At 43.2% G+C, this 16,523-nt stretch overlaps 1 protein-coding gene across 1 annotated transcript in view; it reads left to right on the forward strand.

Moving 5' to 3' along the window:
* spns2 (SPNS lysolipid transporter 2, sphingosine-1-phosphate) overlaps positions 1–16,523 on the forward strand; it is a 91,757-nt gene that overhangs the window by 27,546 nt on the left and 47,688 nt on the right. The gene's annotated exons all lie outside the window — the stretch shown is intronic.

Below are 16,523 nucleotides of genomic sequence, written 5' to 3' on the forward strand. Positions count from 1 at the left end.
CCCAAATGGTGCCCAACCCAGATCGATCGTGGTAAAGTTCCTGAGCTACACCATGAAAGAAGAAGTGATTAAGCAGACCTGGGAGAAGAAGGGCTTTACATGGCTAAACTGTAAAATCAGCCTGGACCATGATTATGCACCCGAAATATTGGCCAAAAGAAAGGAGTATGCTGAGGCACGGAGAGCTCTGAAAACAAAAGACACACGGTTCCAGACGCTGTTTCCTGCACGACTAAGAGTCCACCACGCCGATGGGACGAAGACATATGCTACAGTGGAAGAGGCGACGGCAGACCTGGCGAGGCGTGGACTGGCGGTTGCAGTGATCAAGAAACCAACAACGCTCTGGGAGAGGATCAGGAGAGGTGCGTGGCAGACGGCAGGGGGAGCGCGCCCACCGCGGGCCAGCGGGGTTCCAGGATACATAGAGAGGCTGCAAGTATTCAGACGTGAAGACACAGACTAATCTTCCTTTGTTTTTCTTTCCAAAGGGATAAAAAAAAAGGGGGGGGGGGGGGTGTACCGATGCAATTGAAATGACAAGTGTGTGTGTGTGTGTGTGTGTGTGTGGGGGTATGTGGGGGGTATGTGGGGGGGGAGCCAAAACACCAAAAATATATCACTGAAATTTAACCGATAACATGGGGGGATGAGTGACGTGTGTGTGTGTGTGTGTGTGTGTGTGTGTGTGTGTCCGGGGCACTAATATATCACTGAAATCAAACTGATAATCTGGGGGAATGAAGGAATGGGTTTCAACACACTGTCTTGAAATTAAGTGGGACTAAATATGTGGAATGTCATATCACTGAAAGCTAGTTGATAAAATAGGGGGGGGAATTAAAAGATTTCAGTGCACTGTGCCTACACATGTCGCGACCGCAGGTCGCGACATGTGTAGGCACAATGCAAGGAATAAATGCATTCGCCATGTATCCGAAGGAAGTCTGATCCAATCACTTTTAGATTTCTCCAGTTTAATCCTGAGTTTAAGTTTTTTAGTGTTCAAGATCTAATTTTAGGCATGTTTAAGCCTCGAGGAAAATCCGTGTTGAGGTTCTTAATCCACTGTTTTTCATTAAAACGTCTTTGTCCTACTGTCCAGTTAGGATTGTGTTGAAGTCCAGCGCATTTTAGAGCTCCAATGCCGTGCGCCATAAAATGTTGCACCAATCTTGTGGTTGTCTTTTTGGCATTGTTAATATTGTATCTGTGTCGTCCCAGCCTAGTACCTATTGTTTTACCTGTCTCTCCGACATATTGTAAACCACATTTTTCACATGTGATTAAATAAATGCAGTTGCTGGTTCTGGCTGTTATTTGTTGTTTAATCTCCAAGACGCGTTTTGTGGTTCTATTTTTTACTAATTGTTTGGGTTTGAAGTATTCTGGTCCCTGGCGTGCTGGTGTGTTGATTTCTTTTAGCTTGCTGTGTACTAGATAATCTTTAAGGTTTTTATTTTTTCTGTAGGCCGATATAATTTTATAATCTTTTAGAAGATCGTCTGTTCGGTTCTCAAAATTCCTTTTTATTCTGTTGTTGGCTAGTGTGCTCTGTGTTGAATAACTGGTTATCAGGGCCAATTTGGGGCCTGTATCTCGCACTTTTATTTCTAAGAAGGTTTTTTGGGCTTTCCGGAGGAAGGTCCTAGTGTATCCTCTTAGTCTGAGGGCATTAAATAGAGTTTTACAAGCTATTTTGAAATCACTTCTTTGCGTGCAAATCCTATGGAATCTTAGTAGTTGTGATTTGACTATTCCTGTGTAGGAGTGTGTCGGGTGGAATGACGTTTTGTGTAATAGGGCGTGAGTGTCTGTTTCTTTAAAGAATACTTTTAAGTCTAGTTTCCCATTTGTGTTAAAGTTTGGGCCCTTGAAGATTGTTACATCAAGAAAGTCAATCCTTTCTGTGTGTGTCACATATTTTATCGTTATGGATCTATGATGGCTATTTAAAACATCAATAAATTCCTGGAATTCTTCTTGGCTATGTTCCCATATTCCAAATATATCATCTAGAAATCTATAGTAATGTGTCGGTTTAAGTCTGCATTTTTCTAGTGCGGTCTGTTCCCATATGCTCATGTAAATGTTTGCATAAGATGGTGCAAATCTCTTTCCCATGGCCGTGCCTTTGATTTGTAAATAGAATTTGTTGTTAAAGGAAAAATCATTCTGGGTTAGATTTAAGTCTAGTAATTGGAGTATTTCCTCCTCTGGTCGACTTGTGTCTGGGTATTTACTAAAGACTTCCCTGACTGCTTGGAGTCCTGATTCTGTTTCAATGTTTGTGTAGAGGCTGTCTATATCTATTGAAAATAGAAGGGCCTCCTTTCCTACTTTAATAGCTTTAATTTTGTCCACAAAATCGTAAGTGTCTTTTATAAAACTGGGGTGTTTTATCGACAGTGGGTTCAGGAAATATTCAATAAACTCTGCTGTCTGATACGTCTCGCTGCCACAGTCCGACACAATTGGTCTCCCGGGTGGAATTTCATATGGTATTGTCCATGAATCCGGGCTTTTGTGTATTTTTGGTAAAAGATAAAATATCCTAGCCCGTGGGCTATCCTGTCCTATTAAGTATTGGTGTTGTTTGGCGTTTATGTGCCTTTTGTCCTTAAGACTGTTTATGATGGCTATGGCCTTCGTAGCTGTCTGCATGTAAATGGGTTGGTCTAATTGCCTATAATGGTCCTGATTGTTGAGCTGTCTCTCACCTTCTAAAAGGTATTGGTGTCGATCCATAATTACTATGCAGGAGCCTTTGTCTGCTGGTTTGATAATGATTTGTTTGTTGTTGATTAGTTCCCTAAGTGCCCTGGTTTGTTCTATTGTGAGATTATCTTTTTCCTTAATGTGTCCTGGTATGCGTGTTACCGTATTCATGTCCTTCTGCATCAGTCGTTTAAGACTGCTTGGGATTAAATTCTCAGACGGTTCCCAGCTTGATTTTGGTCGAAAAGGCAGTATCTCCGTTCCTTGGTCCATTCCAAAGTGTGTAGCTAGTTTCAATCTGCGGTGATACTGAGAAAGGTCTTTCTTTAACCTGTTGGTTTGTTGTTTATAGATATCCAGTGTCGGGACAAAGGAAAGTCCCTTTTCCAGCAGTTCGGTCTGGTGTTGATCTGGCTGGAAGTAATGGGACAGATTAATTATGTTTGATTTACCCCCCCTCCTTTCTGGGTTTATGGGGTCTATAAGTTTAAACTAGTAAGCCAATTTACAAGCATTGCTTTGCCTGTCTCTGTTGTCCAATGTACGTTATCAGGAACCACTTTAAACTCCCTGTCATCCAATTTAGGGAGGTAATTATAGGTAAAAATATTGCGATTTAGCTCTCTCATGTTATCCTTATCCTTTATTGAGAAATTAGTTGAGTAGTTGACTAAAGGGACATGGATACTTGCAGTTGGGAAGGCGTTCTGTGCTGCTGCGATGGCCTCTCTCAATGCCCTCTGCGCTTGTTTTGGAGCGTGGCCTCTCTCGTTTATCCCAACCGACAGGATGCAATAGGCTACAGTGGTGTTGCTCGGTATCCTCTCTAGTAGGGCCTTCGTATGTTGGAAGCCCATTCCTGGGTAGCAATCCACTTGCAGATCTGGTCGTGTCAGAGATGGAAGTTGGCTCATGTTTGAGTCTCCTATGATGAGGATGCTTTTCTTTGGGAATAGTCTCCAACGTTGGTTCTTCTTCCCGGTGTTGATGTGTTTGTAGACTTCCTCTGGGGTCCTTGGCTCGTCTATTTCTGGTTCATCTGATTCCTTTTCTCGGTTCTCTCCTGGGTCTGTCCTGGTCCTCCTAGGGGCTGTTTCTGTGTCCTGGGTCCGGTCCTGTGTAGTCTTCTTCTTTGTTGGTTCCGTCCTGTTGTGGTCAGTCCTCTGGGGTTTTGGCGTGCCATTTGGATTGGCTCTCCTACTTCGTGTTTGCCTCTGTGGTGGGCTCTTCTGTGGTGGTAGGGTCAGGGAGGGGAACTCTACTTCCGATAGATCCGTTCTAGGGGGGACCTGTACTATGGTTGGTAGTATTGTCTTGGAAATAAGTATGGTGGGGAACATGGGGGGGGTCGAGGTCAGAGAGGGTGGGGAGAGGGGGGCAGTGGATACACAAGGGGGGGGGTTTTTTGGAGAACGATGGGGAGTGGATATAGGTATATCAGGATCAGAGGAAGGAGGAGGAGGGAGGGGTGGGGGTAAAGTGGGAATAGGCAGAGAGACAGTAGTAGGAGGGGGAGGGGTAGAAATGACAGTTCTATTTGATCTGAGCTGTGTGATCATCAGTTGAGCTTTGTTTATCTCCAAATGTGTTAGTCTTTTCCCTAAGTTTTTTCTAGCCCATCTGATTGCTATGGTAAAGGCTTTTTTCTCCTCGTCCTCTGTTAAGTTATCTGTTAACTCTTGTTTGGTTGTGTTTAAGACTGTGGTGTAGTGTTCTTCTAAGGCTAAGATGGTTGTGTGACACCAGTGTCTGGATATCCCTTCGAGTAATAGGGTGGTTTTAGCCGTTGGTAGAGCTGGTTTTATCAAATTTATGAGTTCAAGGGTTTTCCTTGCTATACTCGCTGGTGGTCTGCTAGAAGAATTTACATTCTGCAGATGATGTGTACTTATGATCAATTTGTTCATGGTTCTGATGGCTTTTAAGAAGTCACCTCTTTCTGTGTGGTGTGTGTGTGTGTAGGTATGTGTGTTGTATCTTACGGGACCCGATCGGGTCTGGTGTTGAGGTCTCTCTCCGGCTCTTGGGTGAGGTATTGACTGCTGGTTTTGCTGTCTCTTGTTCACCCAAGGTTGGTTCTGTCTCCGGAGGACCTGTGGTCTGTGGTCAGGCCGTTGGTTGTGTGGAATTCCCTGTGACTGGTGGGGAGATCTCTGTCTGGGTCTGTTCTTCAACCAGGGCTCCTCCAGTCTAGGGTGGAATTCTCGCCTGTCTTCCGGCGGTATGGTGTTGATTCTCTCCTGGTGATATGGCTGGTTTCCAGCCCATCGTCCCGGTGGAGGGTCTCGTCGGTGTGGCCCGTCCTCAGGCCATGTAACTTCCGTGGTTCTGCGGTGGTCTCTCCATTGGTTCTTCTGATGCATGCTATAGCTATTTCGGACTGGTATTGTCCTTCTTCAGGCAGGATTGATTCTGTTAGAAGAATGATTAGTTGTGCTGAAACCCTGGTTTATATGTGTTCCTAATGGTGGGCGTGACTGATAGTCTTTGGCCAATCAGCTTTGTTTGATAGGTGTGGCTTACTTAGCCATTGTTTCACTCTGTCCAATCAGAATCAATGGGTGTGTGTTCTATTGTTCTGGATTTTTTTCAGTTGTGGTTTGGTTTTAGTAGAGACCAAATGTCTCTAATGGAGAATCAGTAATAATTATAAAAGACTTATCTCCGGTTTCCAGGTACTAGCTCAGGGGGGAATTAAAAGATTTCAGTGCACTGTGCCTACACATGTCGCGACCGCAGGTCGCGACATGTGTAGGCACAATGCAAGGAATAAATGCATTCGCCATGTATCCGAAGGAAGTCTGATCCAATCACTTTTAGATTTCTCCAGTTTAATCCTGAGTTTAAGTTTTTTAGTGTTCAAGATCTAATTTTAGGCATGTTTAAGCCTCGAGGAAAATCCGTGTTGAGGTTCTTAATCCACTGTTTTTCATTAAAACGTCTTTGTCCTACTGTCCAGTTAGGATTGTGTTGAAGTCCAGCGCATTTTAGAGCTCCAATGCCGTGCGCCATAAAATGTTGCACCAATCTTGTGGTTGTCTTTTTGGCATTGTTAATATTGTATCTGTGTCGTCCCAGCCTAGTACCTATTGTTTTACCTGTCTCTCCGACATATTGTAAACCACATTTTTCACATGTGATTAAATAAATGCAGTTGCTGGTTCTGGCTGTTATTTGTTGTTTAATCTCCAAGACGCGTTTTGTGGTTCTATTTTTTACTAATTGTTTGGGTTTGAAGTATTCTGGTCCCTGGCGTGCTGGTGTGTTGATTTCTTTTAGCTTGCTGTGTACTAGATAATCTTTAAGGTTTTTATTTTTTCTGTAGGCCGATATAATTTTATAATCTTTTAGAAGATCGTCTGTTCGGTTCTCAAAATTCCTTTTTATTCTGTTGTTGGCTAGTGTGCTCTGTGTTGAATAACTGGTTATCAGGGCCAATTTGGGGCCTGTATCTCGCACTTTTATTTCTAAGAAGGTTTTTTGGGCTTTCCGGAGGAAGGTCCTAGTGTATCCTCTTAGTCTGAGGGCATTAAATAGAGTTTTACAAGCTATTTTGAAATCACTTCTTTGCGTGCAAATCCTATGGAATCTTAGTAGTTGTGATTTGACTATTCCTGTGTAGGAGTGTGTCGGGTGGAATGACGTTTTGTGTAATAGGGCGTGAGTGTCTGTTTCTTTAAAGAATACTTTTAAGTCTAGTTTCCCATTTGTGTTAAAGTTTGGGCCCTTGAAGATTGTTACATCAAGAAAGTCAATCCTTTCTGTGTGTGTCACATATTTTATCGTTATGGATCTATGATGGCTATTTAAAACATCAATAAATTCCTGGAATTCTTCTTGGCTATGTTCCCATATTCCAAATATATCATCTAGAAATCTATAGTAATGTGTCGGTTTAAGTCTGCATTTTTCTAGTGCGGTCTGTTCCCATATGCTCATGTAAATGTTTGCATAAGATGGTGCAAATCTCTTTCCCATGGCCGTGCCTTTGATTTGTAAATAGAATTTGTTGTTAAAGGAAAAATCATTCTGGGTTAGATTTAAGTCTAGTAATTGGAGTATTTCCTCCTCTGGTCGACTTGTGTCTGGGTATTTACTAAAGACTTCCCTGACTGCTTGGAGTCCTGATTCTGTTTCAATGTTTGTGTAGAGGCTGTCTATATCTATTGAAAATAGAAGGGCCTCCTTTCCTACTTTAATAGCTTTAATTTTGTCCACAAAATCGTAAGTGTCTTTTATAAAACTGGGGTGTTTTATCGACAGTGGGTTCAGGAAATATTCAATAAACTCTGCTGTCTGATACGTCTCGCTGCCACAGTCCGACACAATTGGTCTCCCGGGTGGAATTTCATATGGTATTGTCCATGAATCCGGGCTTTTGTGTATTTTTGGTAAAAGATAAAATATCCTAGCCCGTGGGCTATCCTGTCCTATTAAGTATTGGTGTTGTTTGGCGTTTATGTGCCTTTTGTCCTTAAGACTGTTTATGATGGCTATGGCCTTCGTAGCTGTCTGCATGTAAATGGGTTGGTCTAATTGCCTATAATGGTCCTGATTGTTGAGCTGTCTCTCACCTTCTAAAAGGTATTGGTGTCGATCCATAATTACTATGCAGGAGCCTTTGTCTGCTGGTTTGATAATGATTTGTTTGTTGTTGATTAGTTCCCTAAGTGCCCTGGTTTGTTCTATTGTGAGATTATCTTTTTCCTTAATGTGTCCTGGTATGCGTGTTACCGTATTCATGTCCTTCTGCATCAGTCGTTTAAGACTGCTTGGGATTAAATTCTCAGACGGTTCCCAGCTTGATTTTGGTCGAAAAGGCAGTATCTCCGTTCCTTGGTCCATTCCAAAGTGTGTAGCTAGTTTCAATCTGCGGTGATACTGAGAAAGGTCTTTCTTTAACCTGTTGGTTTGTTGTTTATAGATATCCAGTGTCGGGACAAAGGAAAGTCCCTTTTCCAGCAGTTCGGTCTGGTGTTGATCTGGCTGGAAGTAATGGGACAGATTAATTATGTTTGATTTACCCCCCCTCCTTTCTGGGTTTATGGGGTCTATAAGTTTAAACTAGTAAGCCAATTTACAAGCATTGCTTTGCCTGTCTCTGTTGTCCAATGTACGTTATCAGGAACCACTTTAAACTCCCTGTCATCCAATTTAGGGAGGTAATTATAGGTAAAAATATTGCGATTTAGCTCTCTCATGTTATCCTTATCCTTTATTGAGAAATTAGTTGAGTAGTTGACTAAAGGGACATGGATACTTGCAGTTGGGAAGGCGTTCTGTGCTGCTGCGATGGCCTCTCTCAATGCCCTCTGCGCTTGTTTTGGAGCGTGGCCTCTCTCGTTTATCCCAACCGACAGGATGCAATAGGCTACAGTGGTGTTGCTCGGTATCCTCTCTAGTAGGGCCTTCGTATGTTGGAAGCCCATTCCTGGGTAGCAATCCACTTGCAGATCTGGTCGTGTCAGAGATGGAAGTTGGCTCATGTTTGAGTCTCCTATGATGAGGATGCTTTTCTTTGGGAATAGTCTCCAACGTTGGTTCTTCTTCCCGGTGTTGATGTGTTTGTAGACTTCCTCTGGGGTCCTTGGCTCGTCTATTTCTGGTTCATCTGATTCCTTTTCTCGGTTCTCTCCTGGGTCTGTCCTGGTCCTCCTAGGGGCTGTTTCTGTGTCCTGGGTCCGGTCCTGTGTAGTCTTCTTCTTTGTTGGTTCCGTCCTGTTGTGGTCAGTCCTCTGGGGTTTTGGCGTGCCATTTGGATTGGCTCTCCTACTTCGTGTTTGCCTCTGTGGTGGGCTCTTCTGTGGTGGTAGGGTCAGGGAGGGGAACTCTACTTCCGATAGATCCGTTCTAGGGGGGACCTGTACTATGGTTGGTAGTATTGTCTTGGAAATAAGTATGGTGGGGAACATGGGGGGGGTCGAGGTCAGAGAGGGTGGGGAGAGGGGGGCAGTGGATACACAAGGGGGGGGGTTTTTTGGAGAACGATGGGGAGTGGATATAGGTATATCAGGATCAGAGGAAGGAGGAGGAGGGAGGGGTGGGGGTAAAGTGGGAATAGGCAGAGAGACAGTAGTAGGAGGGGGAGGGGTAGAAATGACAGTTCTATTTGATCTGAGCTGTGTGATCATCAGTTGAGCTTTGTTTATCTCCAAATGTGTTAGTCTTTTCCCTAAGTTTTTTCTAGCCCATCTGATTGCTATGGTAAAGGCTTTTTTCTCCTCGTCCTCTGTTAAGTTATCTGTTAACTCTTGTTTGGTTGTGTTTAAGACTGTGGTGTAGTGTTCTTCTAAGGCTAAGATGGTTGTGTGACACCAGTGTCTGGATATCCCTTCGAGTAATAGGGTGGTTTTAGCCGTTGGTAGAGCTGGTTTTATCAAATTTATGAGTTCAAGGGTTTTCCTTGCTATACTCGCTGGTGGTCTGCTAGAAGAATTTACATTCTGCAGATGATGTGTACTTATGATCAATTTGTTCATGGTTCTGATGGCTTTTAAGAAGTCACCTCTTTCTGTGTGGTGTGTGTGTGTGTAGGTATGTGTGTTGTATCTTACGGGACCCGATCGGGTCTGGTGTTGAGGTCTCTCTCCGGCTCTTGGGTGAGGTATTGACTGCTGGTTTTGCTGTCTCTTGTTCACCCAAGGTTGGTTCTGTCTCCGGAGGACCTGTGGTCTGTGGTCAGGCCGTTGGTTGTGTGGAATTCCCTGTGACTGGTGGGGAGATCTCTGTCTGGGTCTGTTCTTCAACCAGGGCTCCTCCAGTCTAGGGTGGAATTCTCGCCTGTCTTCCGGCGGTATGGTGTTGATTCTCTCCTGGTGATATGGCTGGTTTCCAGCCCATCGTCCCGGTGGAGGGTCTCGTCGGTGTGGCCCGTCCTCAGGCCATGTAACTTCCGTGGTTCTGCGGTGGTCTCTCCATTGGTTCTTCTGATGCATGCTATAGCTATTTCGGACTGGTATTGTCCTTCTTCAGGCAGGATTGATTCTGTTAGAAGAATGATTAGTTGTGCTGAAACCCTGGTTTATATGTGTTCCTAATGGTGGGCGTGACTGATAGTCTTTGGCCAATCAGCTTTGTTTGATAGGTGTGGCTTACTTAGCCATTGTTTCACTCTGTCCAATCAGAATCAATGGGTGTGTGTTCTATTGTTCTGGATTTTTTTCAGTTGTGGTTTGGTTTTAGTAGAGACCAAATGTCTCTAATGGAGAATCAGTAATAATTATAAAAGACTTATCTCCGGTTTCCAGGTACTAGCTCAGGGGGGAATTAAAAGATTTCAGTGCACTGTGCCTACACATGTCGCGACCGCAGGTCGCGACATGTGTAGGCACAATGCAAGGAATAAATGCATTCGCCATGTATCCGAAGGAAGTCTGATCCAATCACTTTTAGATTTCTCCAGTTTAATCCTGAGTTTAAGTTTTTTAGTGTTCAAGATCTAATTTTAGGCATGTTTAAGCCTCGAGGAAAATCCGTGTTGAGGTTCTTAATCCACTGTTTTTCATTAAAACGTCTTTGTCCTACTGTCCAGTTAGGATTGTGTTGAAGTCCAGCGCATTTTAGAGCTCCAATGCCGTGCGCCATAAAATGTTGCACCAATCTTGTGGTTGTCTTTTTGGCATTGTTAATATTGTATCTGTGTCGTCCCAGCCTAGTACCTATTGTTTTACCTGTCTCTCCGACATATTGTAAACCACATTTTTCACATGTGATTAAATAAATGCAGTTGCTGGTTCTGGCTGTTATTTGTTGTTTAATCTCCAAGACGCGTTTTGTGGTTCTATTTTTTACTAATTGTTTGGGTTTGAAGTATTCTGGTCCCTGGCGTGCTGGTGTGTTGATTTCTTTTAGCTTGCTGTGTACTAGATAATCTTTAAGGTTTTTATTTTTTCTGTAGGCCGATATAATTTTATAATCTTTTAGAAGATCGTCTGTTCGGTTCTCAAAATTCCTTTTTATTCTGTTGTTGGCTAGTGTGCTCTGTGTTGAATAACTGGTTATCAGGGCCAATTTGGGGCCTGTATCTCGCACTTTTATTTCTAAGAAGGTTTTTTGGGCTTTCCGGAGGAAGGTCCTAGTGTATCCTCTTAGTCTGAGGGCATTAAATAGAGTTTTACAAGCTATTTTGAAATCACTTCTTTGCGTGCAAATCCTATGGAATCTTAGTAGTTGTGATTTGACTATTCCTGTGTAGGAGTGTGTCGGGTGGAATGACGTTTTGTGTAATAGGGCGTGAGTGTCTGTTTCTTTAAAGAATACTTTTAAGTCTAGTTTCCCATTTGTGTTAAAGTTTGGGCCCTTGAAGATTGTTACATCAAGAAAGTCAATCCTTTCTGTGTGTGTCACATATTTTATCGTTATGGATCTATGATGGCTATTTAAAACATCAATAAATTCCTGGAATTCTTCTTGGCTATGTTCCCATATTCCAAATATATCATCTAGAAATCTATAGTAATGTGTCGGTTTAAGTCTGCATTTTTCTAGTGCGGTCTGTTCCCATATGCTCATGTAAATGTTTGCATAAGATGGTGCAAATCTCTTTCCCATGGCCGTGCCTTTGATTTGTAAATAGAATTTGTTGTTAAAGGAAAAATCATTCTGGGTTAGATTTAAGTCTAGTAATTGGAGTATTTCCTCCTCTGGTCGACTTGTGTCTGGGTATTTACTAAAGACTTCCCTGACTGCTTGGAGTCCTGATTCTGTTTCAATGTTTGTGTAGAGGCTGTCTATATCTATTGAAAATAGAAGGGCCTCCTTTCCTACTTTAATAGCTTTAATTTTGTCCACAAAATCGTAAGTGTCTTTTATAAAACTGGGGTGTTTTATCGACAGTGGGTTCAGGAAATATTCAATAAACTCTGCTGTCTGATACGTCTCGCTGCCACAGTCCGACACAATTGGTCTCCCGGGTGGAATTTCATATGGTATTGTCCATGAATCCGGGCTTTTGTGTATTTTTGGTAAAAGATAAAATATCCTAGCCCGTGGGCTATCCTGTCCTATTAAGTATTGGTGTTGTTTGGCGTTTATGTGCCTTTTGTCCTTAAGACTGTTTATGATGGCTATGGCCTTCGTAGCTGTCTGCATGTAAATGGGTTGGTCTAATTGCCTATAATGGTCCTGATTGTTGAGCTGTCTCTCACCTTCTAAAAGGTATTGGTGTCGATCCATAATTACTATGCAGGAGCCTTTGTCTGCTGGTTTGATAATGATTTGTTTGTTGTTGATTAGTTCCCTAAGTGCCCTGGTTTGTTCTATTGTGAGATTATCTTTTTCCTTAATGTGTCCTGGTATGCGTGTTACCGTATTCATGTCCTTCTGCATCAGTCGTTTAAGACTGCTTGGGATTAAATTCTCAGACGGTTCCCAGCTTGATTTTGGTCGAAAAGGCAGTATCTCCGTTCCTTGGTCCATTCCAAAGTGTGTAGCTAGTTTCAATCTGCGGTGATACTGAGAAAGGTCTTTCTTTAACCTGTTGGTTTGTTGTTTATAGATATCCAGTGTCGGGACAAAGGAAAGTCCCTTTTCCAGCAGTTCGGTCTGGTGTTGATCTGGCTGGAAGTAATGGGACAGATTAATTATGTTTGATTTACCCCCCCTCCTTTCTGGGTTTATGGGGTCTATAAGTTTAAACTAGTAAGCCAATTTACAAGCATTGCTTTGCCTGTCTCTGTTGTCCAATGTACGTTATCAGGAACCACTTTAAACTCCCTGTCATCCAATTTAGGGAGGTAATTATAGGTAAAAATATTGCGATTTAGCTCTCTCATGTTATCCTTATCCTTTATTGAGAAATTAGTTGAGTAGTTGACTAAAGGGACATGGATACTTGCAGTTGGGAAGGCGTTCTGTGCTGCTGCGATGGCCTCTCTCAATGCCCTCTGCGCTTGTTTTGGAGCGTGGCCTCTCTCGTTTATCCCAACCGACAGGATGCAATAGGCTACAGTGGTGTTGCTCGGTATCCTCTCTAGTAGGGCCTTCGTATGTTGGAAGCCCATTCCTGGGTAGCAATCCACTTGCAGATCTGGTCGTGTCAGAGATGGAAGTTGGCTCATGTTTGAGTCTCCTATGATGAGGATGCTTTTCTTTGGGAATAGTCTCCAACGTTGGTTCTTCTTCCCGGTGTTGATGTGTTTGTAGACTTCCTCTGGGGTCCTTGGCTCGTCTATTTCTGGTTCATCTGATTCCTTTTCTCGGTTCTCTCCTGGGTCTGTCCTGGTCCTCCTAGGGGCTGTTTCTGTGTCCTGGGTCCGGTCCTGTGTAGTCTTCTTCTTTGTTGGTTCCGTCCTGTTGTGGTCAGTCCTCTGGGGTTTTGGCGTGCCATTTGGATTGGCTCTCCTACTTCGTGTTTGCCTCTGTGGTGGGCTCTTCTGTGGTGGTAGGGTCAGGGAGGGGAACTCTACTTCCGATAGATCCGTTCTAGGGGGGACCTGTACTATGGTTGGTAGTATTGTCTTGGAAATAAGTATGGTGGGGAACATGGGGGGGGTCGAGGTCAGAGAGGGTGGGGAGAGGGGGGCAGTGGATACACAAGGGGGGGGGTTTTTTGGAGAACGATGGGGAGTGGATATAGGTATATCAGGATCAGAGGAAGGAGGAGGAGGGAGGGGTGGGGGTAAAGTGGGAATAGGCAGAGAGACAGTAGTAGGAGGGGGAGGGGTAGAAATGACAGTTCTATTTGATCTGAGCTGTGTGATCATCAGTTGAGCTTTGTTTATCTCCAAATGTGTTAGTCTTTTCCCTAAGTTTTTTCTAGCCCATCTGATTGCTATGGTAAAGGCTTTTTTCTCCTCGTCCTCTGTTAAGTTATCTGTTAACTCTTGTTTGGTTGTGTTTAAGACTGTGGTGTAGTGTTCTTCTAAGGCTAAGATGGTTGTGTGACACCAGTGTCTGGATATCCCTTCGAGTAATAGGGTGGTTTTAGCCGTTGGTAGAGCTGGTTTTATCAAATTTATGAGTTCAAGGGTTTTCCTTGCTATACTCGCTGGTGGTCTGCTAGAAGAATTTACATTCTGCAGATGATGTGTACTTATGATCAATTTGTTCATGGTTCTGATGGCTTTTAAGAAGTCACCTCTTTCTGTGTGGTGTGTGTGTGTGTAGGTATGTGTGTTGTATCTTACGGGACCCGATCGGGTCTGGTGTTGAGGTCTCTCTCCGGCTCTTGGGTGAGGTATTGACTGCTGGTTTTGCTGTCTCTTGTTCACCCAAGGTTGGTTCTGTCTCCGGAGGACCTGTGGTCTGTGGTCAGGCCGTTGGTTGTGTGGAATTCCCTGTGACTGGTGGGGAGATCTCTGTCTGGGTCTGTTCTTCAACCAGGGCTCCTCCAGTCTAGGGTGGAATTCTCGCCTGTCTTCCGGCGGTATGGTGTTGATTCTCTCCTGGTGATATGGCTGGTTTCCAGCCCATCGTCCCGGTGGAGGGTCTCGTCGGTGTGGCCCGTCCTCAGGCCATGTAACTTCCGTGGTTCTGCGGTGGTCTCTCCATTGGTTCTTCTGATGCATGCTATAGCTATTTCGGACTGGTATTGTCCTTCTTCAGGCAGGATTGATTCTGTTAGAAGAATGATTAGTTGTGCTGGGGGGGGGTGGGTTATATTCTAATAGACACAACATTGCTGCATTTGTTCTGATACGACCGAGACAAACTACTATGCAAGATCTTTCTTTCATAGCTGTCATCAGGGTGGATAAGGGCCCTCTAGCACAAGCAGGGAGAGGTTTTCCCTTTATTAGGAGAATGGGCAGTGGAAGGGTTCCACTGCTGGAACTCAGGTTTACAATGTTTTTTGACCAAGTACGGTATTATTATTTTGTGTGTATTTTGACTGTTTTTTCTTTCCTTATGCTGAGGGTTTTTTGTTTATTTAAGGAGAGAGGAGGGGTGTTGACCGTTGCACATAATAACAGATATGCAGGTTGAGCCGGTGAAAATAATTTCTTTCAATGTAAATGGGGTTTTGAATCCTATTAAAAGGTCTAAGATACTAGCTAAATTAAGGAGGGAAAAGGCACAGATCGCTCTCCTTCAGGAGACACACATGAATCAATCTGAGCACGAAAAATTAAAAAAGATGGGTTTTAGACATGTGTTTTCATCATCTAATATTCCAAGCCATAGGAGAGGGGTTGCAACCCTCATCTCAGCCTCAGTTAACTACGAACATATTTCAGAAACCAGGGATGACGAGGGAAGGTTTATCAAGATTACAGGAAAAATAGAGGGTTCATTGATAACAATAATAAATGTATACATCCCACCGGGAAGCGAATGGGCTCTATACAGACGTATTTTTGATTTAATGGTTAATTCTCAGGGGGTGGTCCTGTCGGGGGGTGACTTCAACATACGGTTAACTAAAAAAGACTCCTCAGGCACAGCAAATCAGAACAACCCCATTAGTAGGAAGGTGAACTCACTAATGGTGGAACTGGGTATTATTGACGTGTGGAGAGAACTGCACCCTAGCAATAGAGAGTACACTCACTACTCATGCCCACATTCTGTATATGCTAGGCTAGATTATTTTTTCATGTTCAGCTCAGACAGATTCAAGATAAGGAACTGCAACATTGCAACAATTGACCTGTCAGACCACAGTCCAGTTAATCTGTCCCTGCTCCTGGAGAGGAAAGCTAGAAAAACCCTCTGGAGACTAAATTCATACATATTAAATGATCCGACTACATTGACAAAGATTAAAAAAGATATTAAAGAATATCTAGAGCTGAACACCTCGGAGGAGGTTTCACCTGCAATATTGTGGGACGCATTAAAGGCTGTAATGAGGGGGAAAATCATTTCTCTAACCTCGTATCAAAAAAAACTCAAGAGGCAAAAGCTGCTGGAACTAGAAAATAAATTAAAACAGCTGCAGGTGGCTGACAGTAATGTTGCAGGTTCCAACTTGAAACAGGAAATCAGGAAAACGCAGGGGGAAATTAATGACATCTATACACAAGAAACTCACAAAAAGCTTCTTTTCCTAAGACAGAGATACTATGAGACGGGTGGTAGATCAGCTAAATATCTGGCTTATAAACTGCGTAAACAACAAGAAGAAAACACAATTTATAAAATACGAAATCCTGTGTCCCGGGATATCGAAAACAAAGCAGAAAAAATCCAAGAGTGTTTTGAAACTTTCTACAGAGAACTATATTCTCAACCCCAAGCAGCAGATGAAACCCAGATAGATTCTTTTTTGAACTCCCTGGATTTACCAGTCCTTACTGACCCACAAAATGTAAATTTGATAAAACCAATTACAAGCGGAGAAGTGGACTCAGCCATTTCCAGGCTAAAAGCAGGGAAGTCCCCGGGTTCAGACGGTTTTAACACAGAATGGTATAAAACGTTGAGAGCGGAGTTGTCACCATTGTTGCTCAATACTTTCAATGGGATCCTGCGGGGAGGCGATGCCCCGCCCTCGTGGAAGGAGGCCATTATCTCAGTCATTCCAAAAGAGGGAAAAGATAAACTAGAATGTGACAATTATCGACCGATAAGTGTTTTAAATTTAGACTATAAACTTTTCACCTCTATTATGGCCCGGAGGCTGGAGAACACTTTGTCCTCCATCATAAGTTTGGACCAGGCAGGGTTTTTGTGCGGCCGGCAAACCTCAGACAATATTAGGAGGTCACTACACATCTTAAGTCAAACTACTGAGGACAAATCCAAAGCAATCCTAGTAGCCCTGGATTCAAGAAAAGCCTTTGATTCCGTAAGGTGGACCTTCCTTTACAAAGTAATGGCGAAATTTGGTTTTGATGAAACATTTATAAAAGTTATTCAGACCC

The sequence above is a fragment of the Protomyctophum bolini genome (assembly GCF_963924005.1).
Source record: "Protomyctophum bolini genome assembly, chromosome: 13".
In the NCBI taxonomy this organism is placed as follows: domain Eukaryota; kingdom Metazoa; phylum Chordata; class Actinopteri; order Myctophiformes; family Myctophidae; genus Protomyctophum; species Protomyctophum bolini.